The sequence below is a fragment of the Lathamus discolor genome, chromosome 5 (assembly GCF_037157495.1).
Source record: "Lathamus discolor isolate bLatDis1 chromosome 5, bLatDis1.hap1, whole genome shotgun sequence".
NCBI classification, from domain to species: domain Eukaryota; kingdom Metazoa; phylum Chordata; class Aves; order Psittaciformes; family Psittacidae; genus Lathamus; species Lathamus discolor.
The window spans coordinates 59,646,569-59,656,807 of NC_088888.1; the positions used below are offsets into that span (position 1 = coordinate 59,646,569).

Sequence of the window (10,239 nt, forward strand, 5' to 3'; positions counted from 1 at the left end):
GTCTGCAGGTCCAGGAGGTGGCAGCAGTTGCCATATGTGCCTTGTGCATCTTTGGTAAAATGGCCAGGTAGACAGAAGCACTGCAGAGTCTCCTTAATAGACTATAAGGCCATAAAGAACTGTGGAGGCTGGACCGGCCCTTTTTAAGCCTTGTACTGGATATGCGGGCAGCCTGAAATTGAGGTCCTCTTCCTTTGTAAAGCTTGCATTCTGACTGATGAGATGTCTTGTTACAAAGCCCAGAATCTGTAGGACAGAACTGTGCTTGCCAAATGGCACTATTGAGCAAGAGAATCTGGTCCAGATCCTTTAAGGCTTCTTATTATTTATGCGCTGTGTATCTTTGTCATTTTTTGCACATGAATTTATAAAATCAGTGTCTGAAGAAATAAGAAAACCCAAACACCTGCTTTTGGTCATTAATTTTATGATACATGGGTAATTTTGGAATTTATCTTAAATTTCAGTATTACCAGGATTTCTTTATTTAGCCAAAATATTAGCATTGCAATGCTTAAAACAAAATACTACTTTTAATTTTCATTTCTATCTTGACAGTGTAAGACTTGCACACAGTATGATCTTCTCAGATGGGTATCCTGACATCTGACCAATGAGTGTTCTCTTCATCATCAAAAAGTATCATCTCCTGCACTTCTGAATAAATAGAAAGAGACTTGTTGTGTTTGCAAGGCTAAATATTCTTCCCCTTCTCAGTTAGAATAGTTGGGGTTGGAAAGGACCTCAAGATCATCTAGTTCCAACCCCCCTGCCACGGTCAGGGACACCTCACACTAAACCATGTCTCCCAAGGCTTTGCCCAACCTGGTCTTGAACACTGCCAGGGATGGAGCACTCACAACTTCCCTGGGCAACCCATTCCTGTGCCTCACCACCCTAACAGTAAAGAACTTCCTCCTTATATCCAATCTAAACTTCCCCTGTTAAAGTTTTAACCCGTTACCCCTTGTCCTGTCACTACAGTCCCTGACGAAAAGTCCCTCCCCAGCATCCCTATAGGCCCCCTTCAGATACTGGAAGGCTGCTATGAGGTCCCCACGCAGCCTTCTCTTCTCCAGGCTGAACAGCACAAACTTCCTCAGCCTGTCTTCATACGGGAGGTGCTCCAGTCCCCTGATCATCCTCGTGGCTCTCTTCTGGACTTGTTCCAACAGTTCCATGTCCTTTTTATGTTGAGGACACCAGAACTGTACACAATACTCCAGGTGAGGTCTCACAAGAGCAGAGTAGAGGGGCAGGATCACCTCTTCTGCAATACAGTTAATTTTTGATTCACGTATTGCAATATTAATATGCTTTATCACTGTAACTACATTAAAAACCTATTTTTGACCTCAGATAAAATGAGCTTATGTGTTTTACAAGCCTTTAAATTTTGTATTTCAGTTTTCAGCCCTCTGACTGCTGGACACAACTATGTTGATACTGCAGGGAGGTCATTCTCATCCACCTATTTCTCTAACCATGTAGCAGTTCAGGTGAAAACACTAGATTTTTTTATTTTTTTTTATTTATTTCTGATGGTGGCAGTAAAGCTGGGATTCTGATCCAATTGTAACAGTTACAACACATTAAGGCTAAAATGTAGAATATGTCAAACTATGCTTGTATACCTAGGACTTCCTGCATTGCTAATATTTAATTTCTTGCACTGTAAATAACCTTTTTGGCTGGTCAATATAAAAAAAGGCATTATATGAAACCAAACTCTGACCCCAACAACCTATGTGGTACTTGCATATGCATACACAGTCACTGATTTTACAAGACACACGTAGTGCCTGCCTATCTGAAAACAAACCTGGCTTCCATATGCTTAGAAATAAGAAAATCATTTGCCATTCCTAAGACTGTGCTTTCCCTTGCCTTTTGTGTGTGAACTGGTAAAGTATTTTCTACCACACCATAAGAATTAAGGTTGCAAAAATCAGTAATACACACCTGAATCCCTACCAGCATAAGTTACTTTTATGTCGCTTTACGCTTTATGCAAATTAGGGTTTTGCTTGATTTTCTATTTCTAGAATACATTAAGCTTTAATGGACCCAGACAAGAACTGGACTGCAAGAAAATAGAACTACTGTCATAATCTTTACAGACAACTGAAAGAAAAACATGGAAGAAAAGTACATGGGGTGAAGGGTGGAAAGATTAGAGGAGGGGAAATTCTGTAAGATGCTTCATAGCAAATGTTCTGAAAATTGTGATTATATAGTGAAATGTCAAATTATGTCCAGTGAGACGAATATTTTCAACATGAATACAGCATGAATTCCTGCCTAAGTGTAACTATCACAGCTGAGGCAAATTTTACAAAAAATGTTGCTTACTCAGTTGGACTATCATATTCTGTATGTTCACATTTAATGTTCATTTACCCAAAAATATAAATTCAGCTGAAGATATCAGCTAGATATCTATAGATATCAGGTAGAGATAAGTTGCTTTGCACTCAAGTATTTAGTTGAAAATGTTAAGGATGAAGATGAAGTATAAAGACCTATAAAGATGTATGCACCTGTGAAAAGTCTCAATGGGAACTTTATTACTACCTCATTAAAGTCACTGGGAGCATTACAGGTTTCTCTAGTGGGCATAATAGATGAATTCCTCACCTCATAAAAGACATTATGTACCTTTACTAAATAGTGTGAATGCCTTTGCAGGACTGAGGGTTTAAAGGTCACTTTTATACAATAAATTAGTCTATATAATTTCTCCCATTGTCTGTCATTCCTAGGAATGGTCATTCTGAGAAGAAAAAGCTGTTTGTTGTGTTGCGGGTTTTGGTTTTTATTTTCATTCATTGAAAGGATTACTTAATAACAATAGGGTGAGAAAGAACAACAGCCAAATCTTCATCAGATGCTTTCAGCATTCAAAATATTTCTGGGAAGTAACTCTCCAGTAGGTAAAAAAGAGACCATGTACCACATGTGGTATATGTACCACATGTGGTATATATACCACATGTATTACATGTGGTATATATACGACAAAAGAAACAGATCATCCAAACTCCAGTGGAAGTCTTGCTGAATATTTGAATACTCTACCCTTTTGTCTTCAAACAAGTGAAAACCATACGCGGGTCCTGAAGGAGCTGGCAAATAAAGTTGCTAAGGCACTGTCCATCATATTTGAAAAATCATGGCAGTCAGGTGAAGTTCCCTACGACTGGAAAAAGGGAAATGTAACCCCCATTTTCAAGAAGGGGAAAACAAGACCTGGGGAATTACAGACCAGTCAGTCTCACCTCTCTGCCTGGCAAAATCTTGGAGCACATTCTCCTGGAAGGCATGCTAAGGCACATGAAAAACAACAAGGTTCTTGGTGACAGCTAGCATGGCTTCACTAAGGGGAAATCCTGCCTGACCAATTTGGTGGCCTTCTATGATGGGGCTATGGAACTGATGGACAGGGGTAGAGCAGTTGATGTCATCTACCTGGACTTGTGCAAAGCGTTGGACATTGTCCCACACGACATCCTTGTCTCTAAATTGGAGAGACATCAATTTGATGGATGGACCACTTGGTGAATAAAGAACTGTCTGGATGGCTGCATACAAAGAGTTGTGGTCAATGGCTCAATGTCTGGCTGGAGACCAGTAACGAGTGGTGTCCCTCAGGGATCGGTGTTGGGACTGGTCTTGTTTAACATCTTCATCGCTGACACGGAGAGTGGCATTGAGTGCGCCCTCAGCAAGTTTGCCGATGACACCAAGCTGTGTGGTTCGGTTGATACACTGGAGGGAAGGGATGCCATCCAGAGGGACCTCGACACGCTTGTGAGGTGGGCTGATGACAACCTCATGAAGTTTAACCATGCCAAGTGCAAGGTCCTACACCTGGGTGGGAGCAATCCCAGGCACAGCTACAGACTGGGCAGAGAAGAGATTCAGAGCAGCCCTGCAGAGAAGGACTTGGGGGTGTTGGTCAATGAGAAAATTAACGTGAGCTGGCAGTGTGCTCTTGCAGCCCAGAAAGCCAACCGTATCCTGGGCAGCATTAAAAGGAGCGTGACCAGCAGGTCGAAGGGGGCAATCCTGCCCCTCTACTCTGCTCTCGTGAGACCTCACCTGGAGTATTGTGTGCAGTTCTGGTGTCCTCAACATAAAAAGGACATGGAACTGTTGGAACAAGTCCAGAGGAGGCCCACAAGGATGATCAGGGGACTGGAGCACCTCCCGTATGAAGACAGGCTGAGAATGTTTGTGCTGTTCAGCCTGGAGAAAAGAAAGCTGTGTGGAGACTTCATAGCAGCTTTCCAGGATCTGAAGGGGGCCTATAGGGATGCTGGGGATGGACTCTTCATTAGGGACTGTAGTGATAGGACAAGGGGTAATGGGTTAAAACTTAAACAGGGGAAGTTTAGATTGGATATAAGGAGGAAGTTCTTTACTGTTAGGGTGGTGAGGCACAGGAATGGGTTGCCCAGGGAAGTTGTGAATGCTCCATCCCTGTCAGTGTTCAAGACCAGGTTGGACGAAGCCTTGGGAGACATGGTTTAGTGTGAGGTGTCCCTGACCGTGGCAGGGGGGTTGTAACTTGATGACCTTGAAGTCCTTTCCAACCCCAACTATCCTATGATTCTATGATTCTATGACCATTTTCTAATCATGAAAATCTATTTCTAATGCCATGCAAATTCTTGTTGGTTGAAAGATTTTACAATGCAACTATAGCTCCAAACATATGACAGAAATATTATTAAAAACTTAGAAATTTTAGTCCTCTTGTGAATCATGTCCTTCTATGGCAGCCACAGTTGTTACAAAAGTATCTGAAATACTAATATTCACTGACATGGGTAGATATCTGGATAGACATTTCTCTGTTGGCTTGTTTGATTGCTCTTTAGGATGCTTCCAAAGTGAACTTCCCCACCAGTTCTAATTGTACTGGGCAGTAGTGAGTATCAAGAGATTGTATCAAGTTTAGTTGACTCAGAAATAGTTCAGAGTTGAGCTGTGCAGAATTAATAAACAAAACAAATGGAAACTACATGCTTGGGTGTGTAGTCCTTACTTGAAAGTCACCTTGACCTCTCATACTACTGCAGGTAAGAGCTTTATTGCATGAGAACTGGGACAAAAGCCATACAAAACCCCCCACAAAGTTACACCATGTATAACATGGTGTTTTTCAGCAGATTCTGTTTTTCCCCAGTGGCTGGGAATAAGGGGATAAGGGTGATCTCATCACACTTTTGTTTTTTTTAAGAAACATTTATTGAAATATAACATCCCTGGAACAACCTGCGGCAGACCTGTGACTGCAGAAGAGCTCACGTTTGCAGATGCAGATTCCTTTGACTTCCAAAATTCTTTTGGCTATGCATTACAATGGTAACTCTAATATTTTTGCCATGAAAGACAAATTTTGCAATTACATGTTCTGATTTGCAATTTGATTTTTAATCACCAAAATACTTGACTGACTAAAGGGGTTTTCAATGTCATTTTTTTTACATGAAAAGGAAAGGCAAGGTCCTGGTTGCCTGTGCCTCACTACATTTGAAAATAATCCTATGCAAAATTTACATTATAGTCGACTATTTATCCAGACTTTTGGTGTCCCTCAGTTTCAATTGGAAATGATGTTATACTGTGTTTACAGATCCAAACAACTTAGTGTTTTTCTTTTAAATATTTGCAATGTTTCAATCAGAAATATTCTACATAGGCATGTCATTTTAATACTGTGTTTGGGTGCCTCAGGCTGAAAACAGTAAGTATAGGATATTAAGTATTTTAATTCCTTCTACATAATCTCCATCTACTATTCAGAGAGAACCTGAGGTATCCTTACTCTGTAAATCATTGCTTACATTACTCTTATAACAAGGGGTAGCTAGGATTAGCAAACTCATTTTTCATCTGTTGGATTGCTCAAAGACAGCAGAGCTTTTATGCCCTCAAATATGTGTATCTTAAAGCTTACATTCTGTGAAAAAATATGTTTAACATAGTTTATGAAGTAAAATACGGATTACCACCTTAGCATTTGCATTTGAAACAAATATTGGATTTATTCTTTCATGAGGTAACAATTTCATGCCAAAAAGTTATCTTGGGCTGAATATATTTATCACCTGTGTCATGCTATGATACAATAAACATCAATAATTTTCATTGCTAATAGGAAATTATGCCATGAGCCTCCTCCATAATTTCTGAATGAGCTTGCTATGTCTTGAGAAATCAGCAAACCTGTAAATGGTTTTATAGTGTAGTGGGAACACAGGTAATTTCATAATAACCTACTTAATTTAGGTAAGAGCGCATAAAAGATACCAATTAGCTATATATCTGAATTTGTTTCCAAGTAGTAAAAAAAAAGTACTTTGCTGCTACAATTCAAATTAAGTAAGAAAAAGGCATATTGTGAAGACATAAGTAGAAAAATGTACTAGAAGGACTCAGTGATGTTTATGAATACTCGACAATACCCTTTATACGACTTTCATGTAAAAAAATATATGCACAAGTCCTACCATCACTAATATAAATCTCATTATTAAGTATTGCAAAAGTATGTAGAAAAATGGAGCTGCAGAAAAATCACAGCAATTCACATTCAACTTAATATTAGGTAGTGATCGTTCTTTAAGAATAAGTACAGAGAAAATGTCTGCCCTTGCTTATATTGTTTTATGAATGTTAACACATAGAAAATTCCATCTCCCTTATTACCTATTTAAATGCATATATTATAATTTTTTACATCATAAACCTGTTACACACATACAAACACAAAAAAGATATTGATACACATTTTCATCACTTTTGTATGCCCGGCTTAACAAAGTGCTCTTGAATATGTTAAAAAAAAGTTATGTTGGGAATGCCATTATCTTCTGTGATGGTCAAGAGACCCTCTTCATATCTGCCTTAAAACAACTCAAAAGATTGAACGAGCTGACAGCTCGTTATCGCTCGGGCACACAGCAGGGGGGCAGAGGAGGGTCCCTCTCAACCAAGGTGGAGGATGTTTTCCTGTGTTGTCTGCCCTGAGGCCGCGAACATCGACTGCCCTGGCAACAAACTGCCTGGAGATAACAGTGCAAACACTGCCGCGCCTGTCAAGGTACAACGTAAACTGGGTCTGGGGGTTTACCTGATGGCCCCGCGGATGAGTCTCACCTGCGGAAAGGTTCTGAGAGACTTGCCCTATAAAAATGCAGCCGGCCACTGCGGAATCTGGTGGAGCTACTGACTGAAAAAACTGAGAAGGTGTTTCTGGATCTACAGGATGGTGAGCCTATTTCTCTTTTTTTGTTCTTTTCCTCTCCTACTTTATATCTTTTACAAGAATAAGAACCTGTGAGGTTCTGATACAGTTTAGGGAAGCTTACAATAAAATTGGTTGTTGTTTTAGTCTTCAACCTATGGGGAGCTGGTGGTTTCTCCTGTGAGCTGTGCAGGGGATTGTAAAAGATTGCCTCCCTATGCACTCTCTGAGCAGGCTGGAATGCTTTGGCATTCCATTTCTGTTTTCATGTTAGAAATAACATTTTGCTCACTGTCAGAATGATATAAAAAGAATAGCATGATAGCAATGTATAAAAGTGACTTTTAAAGTAGTGCCTAAGAAGGAACTTTTCAATGTTAATATTTCAGAACTTTGCTATTATTATTTTCACTGAATTATTCCTTTTTGTCCCTTTCTGTGTGGAATAATATGAAAAGTATATTCATCTCTTACTGAAGTCAGTAAAATATCCTGACTCATACATTAACTATATAGCTCCAGTAGAGTGTGATATAAAGGATAAGAAATGAAAGATTATACTGTGTAAAAAACAAAACAAAACAAAAAACATCACCATGTGGTAAAAGGAATATATAAGCATTTAAAAAAAAAGGATCTTTAATTTCTGAAAGGCCAATTTAGTTGTATAAAACACAGTAAGATGCTAGCAAAGGCTTCTGAGCCTTCAAAACAAGATAAAGGTACTCTACTAGAGTTTTTCTAACTTTAGGGATAGCTTGGGTGCTATAAGAGGAATAAAACAAAGAAGAAAACACGAATGAAAAAAAAATAAACCCCAAAACAAACACCCCCCCTCAAAAAAAAAAAAACCAAAAACAAAAACAAACAAAACCCCAAAAAACCTCAAAACCCACAAACACCCAAAATGATGCCCCTGCGTGGTTTCTTTTCCATGGGCTGCAGCTCCTGCAGGTGGATATCTGCTTCACTGGCTGCAGGGGTAACTGCTCCAGCACCTGAGACACATACTCCTCTTCCTTCTACACTAACTTTTGTATCTGCACAGCTGCTGCTTTCATGTTTTTCTTTTTCCTCTCTGTTACAGTTGCTGCTCAGCGTATTTTACTCTTTCTTATGTTATCTCGGAGATGCCACCAGCATAACTGATGGTCTCATCTTCGTTTCTGTTTTGGAACTGGCCAGGGGAGAGCACCCAAACTTGTCCCACAGAGGTCACTCCTGCAGCCCTCCTGCTACCAGGACCTTGCTACAGCAGTCAGTCATTGCACTGCAACATGATGTGGCATCTATAGCTTATTTTATTCTATTTACGACTATGTTCAGCAACTTCAACTAAAGTGAGTTAGAAGGGTGTGAAATTGCTGTTACTGCTTATATAGGTACACCTAGAGTCACTGGGATGATTAGACATGGTCGCTACATACAGAGAAGAGATTTTTCAGTCTTGCAAAGCCTCTCTTTTTTTCTACACAAAATTCCTTGATAAATGATCAGGACCTCATGTGCCAAAAAAAGAGGATTATGGCAGATTTTGTACTACATGCTATGATATTGTTAAATATATATTGTTTGATGTATGTGTCTGTCTAAACACTGAAGTATTTACCTGTTGAAATTGTTTTATATTTTTTTGTCTTAAATTATATAAAATTATAATGAACTCACTTCTGGTTGTGCATATTGGTAGGAAGTCTTGTAGGGAATAAGCTCCACTGATGTGAGCTAACGGTGAAATACTTTTTTGGTGACAGGCTATGATAAATTTTTCAACCAATGAAATTATCAGGGTTCCTTAACAGCCCTGTGTATTTACACATTGCAGAAGAGACTTATTTGTTCTGGCAACAGTTACAGAACAGTTTCTTGACTAGTGTAGGCAGTTTTAGTCATAAAATCACCTTACAATCAGAACTATTTAATAAAACATACAAAAATAGACCAAGCTCATAGCTGTCAAACAGCAGCACCTACCCCCATGTGTAAGTCTTTCAAGGATATTCTAAAAAAATTGCCTCTAAATATCTGTTTCATAGCTGCTTTTTTTTTTTTTTTTTTTAATAAATATGCACAACCTCTTTCTGGATATAGGTGTTCTTTGCCACCCTGTAGCAATGAGTTCCACTACTCCTTTATGTAGTTTGTTATTTTTGCTTCTTCTGATAGATTTTTATCCAATGTTTTATAGTTCGTTATCTAGGAAACATAGCAAAATGTCATGACGCATTTTCCATCTCCATGACACTTAATTTAAAAAAATCTGTAACATGTTCTCTAGTTGTGTTTGCTCCAGGCTCAAAAATACTTCCAGGTTTAATCTTTTCTTACTCAGAAACCATTGTATATTCCCAGTCATCCTTATCAGTTTTCTGGGATGTTTTATAGCTCTTCTATGTTCAATTTGAAATGAGAAAACCAAGATTGCATAGAGTAGTTGAAATGTGTAGTAGCACAATCAACTTTTTTTTTTTTTTTTTTTTTTTTAAGAGCTTTGGACTCTGGAGTAGACTGCTTACAGCAGAATACAAAACAGTTACCAAACAGCTTACTGGTCCCTGTTGCTAATGAAAGTCAATGTAAGAGGCTAGTATTATAACAGTTATTTACTTGTTTCTGTAACTGCAGCATGTAAGGCTGCAGTCTGTGGCTGGAACCAATATTAAAACATGAGACCCAGATCTTTTCAGTGTTACTATCATGAAAGCCTAGAATCTCTGGTTGCACAGTTCATCTGATCCAGCAATTATTGTCAAATAACACTGAATGCTTATATGCCCAGCCTGTATGTTGTTTTCACAAGCAAGATCCACATGATATATTCTTTTGGTAGTGGAAATACAACCTAAATCATTCGGTTCCACCTTGTTTTACCCTAGTGTAAATGTATTTGGATTTCTTGTCTTTTTATGTGGTGCTATAAGTTAACAGAGGGTAGTTACAGGCAATTCAAATGCTGTTTGATCATTATTGCACAAGTATTATGA

The 10,239-nt window shown here is 38.8% G+C and overlaps 1 long non-coding RNA gene across 1 annotated transcript; it reads left to right on the forward strand.

Annotated features, from left to right (window-relative positions):
• Positions 1-7,230: 7,230 nt before the first annotated feature.
• Positions 7,231-8,922, forward strand: LOC136014350 (uncharacterized). The gene is made up of 2 exons (XR_010612651.1): positions 7,231-7,279; positions 8,343-8,922. It is a non-coding gene; the product is annotated as an uncharacterized LOC136014350 (long non-coding RNA).
• The last annotated feature ends 1,317 nt before the right edge of the window (positions 8,923-10,239 follow it).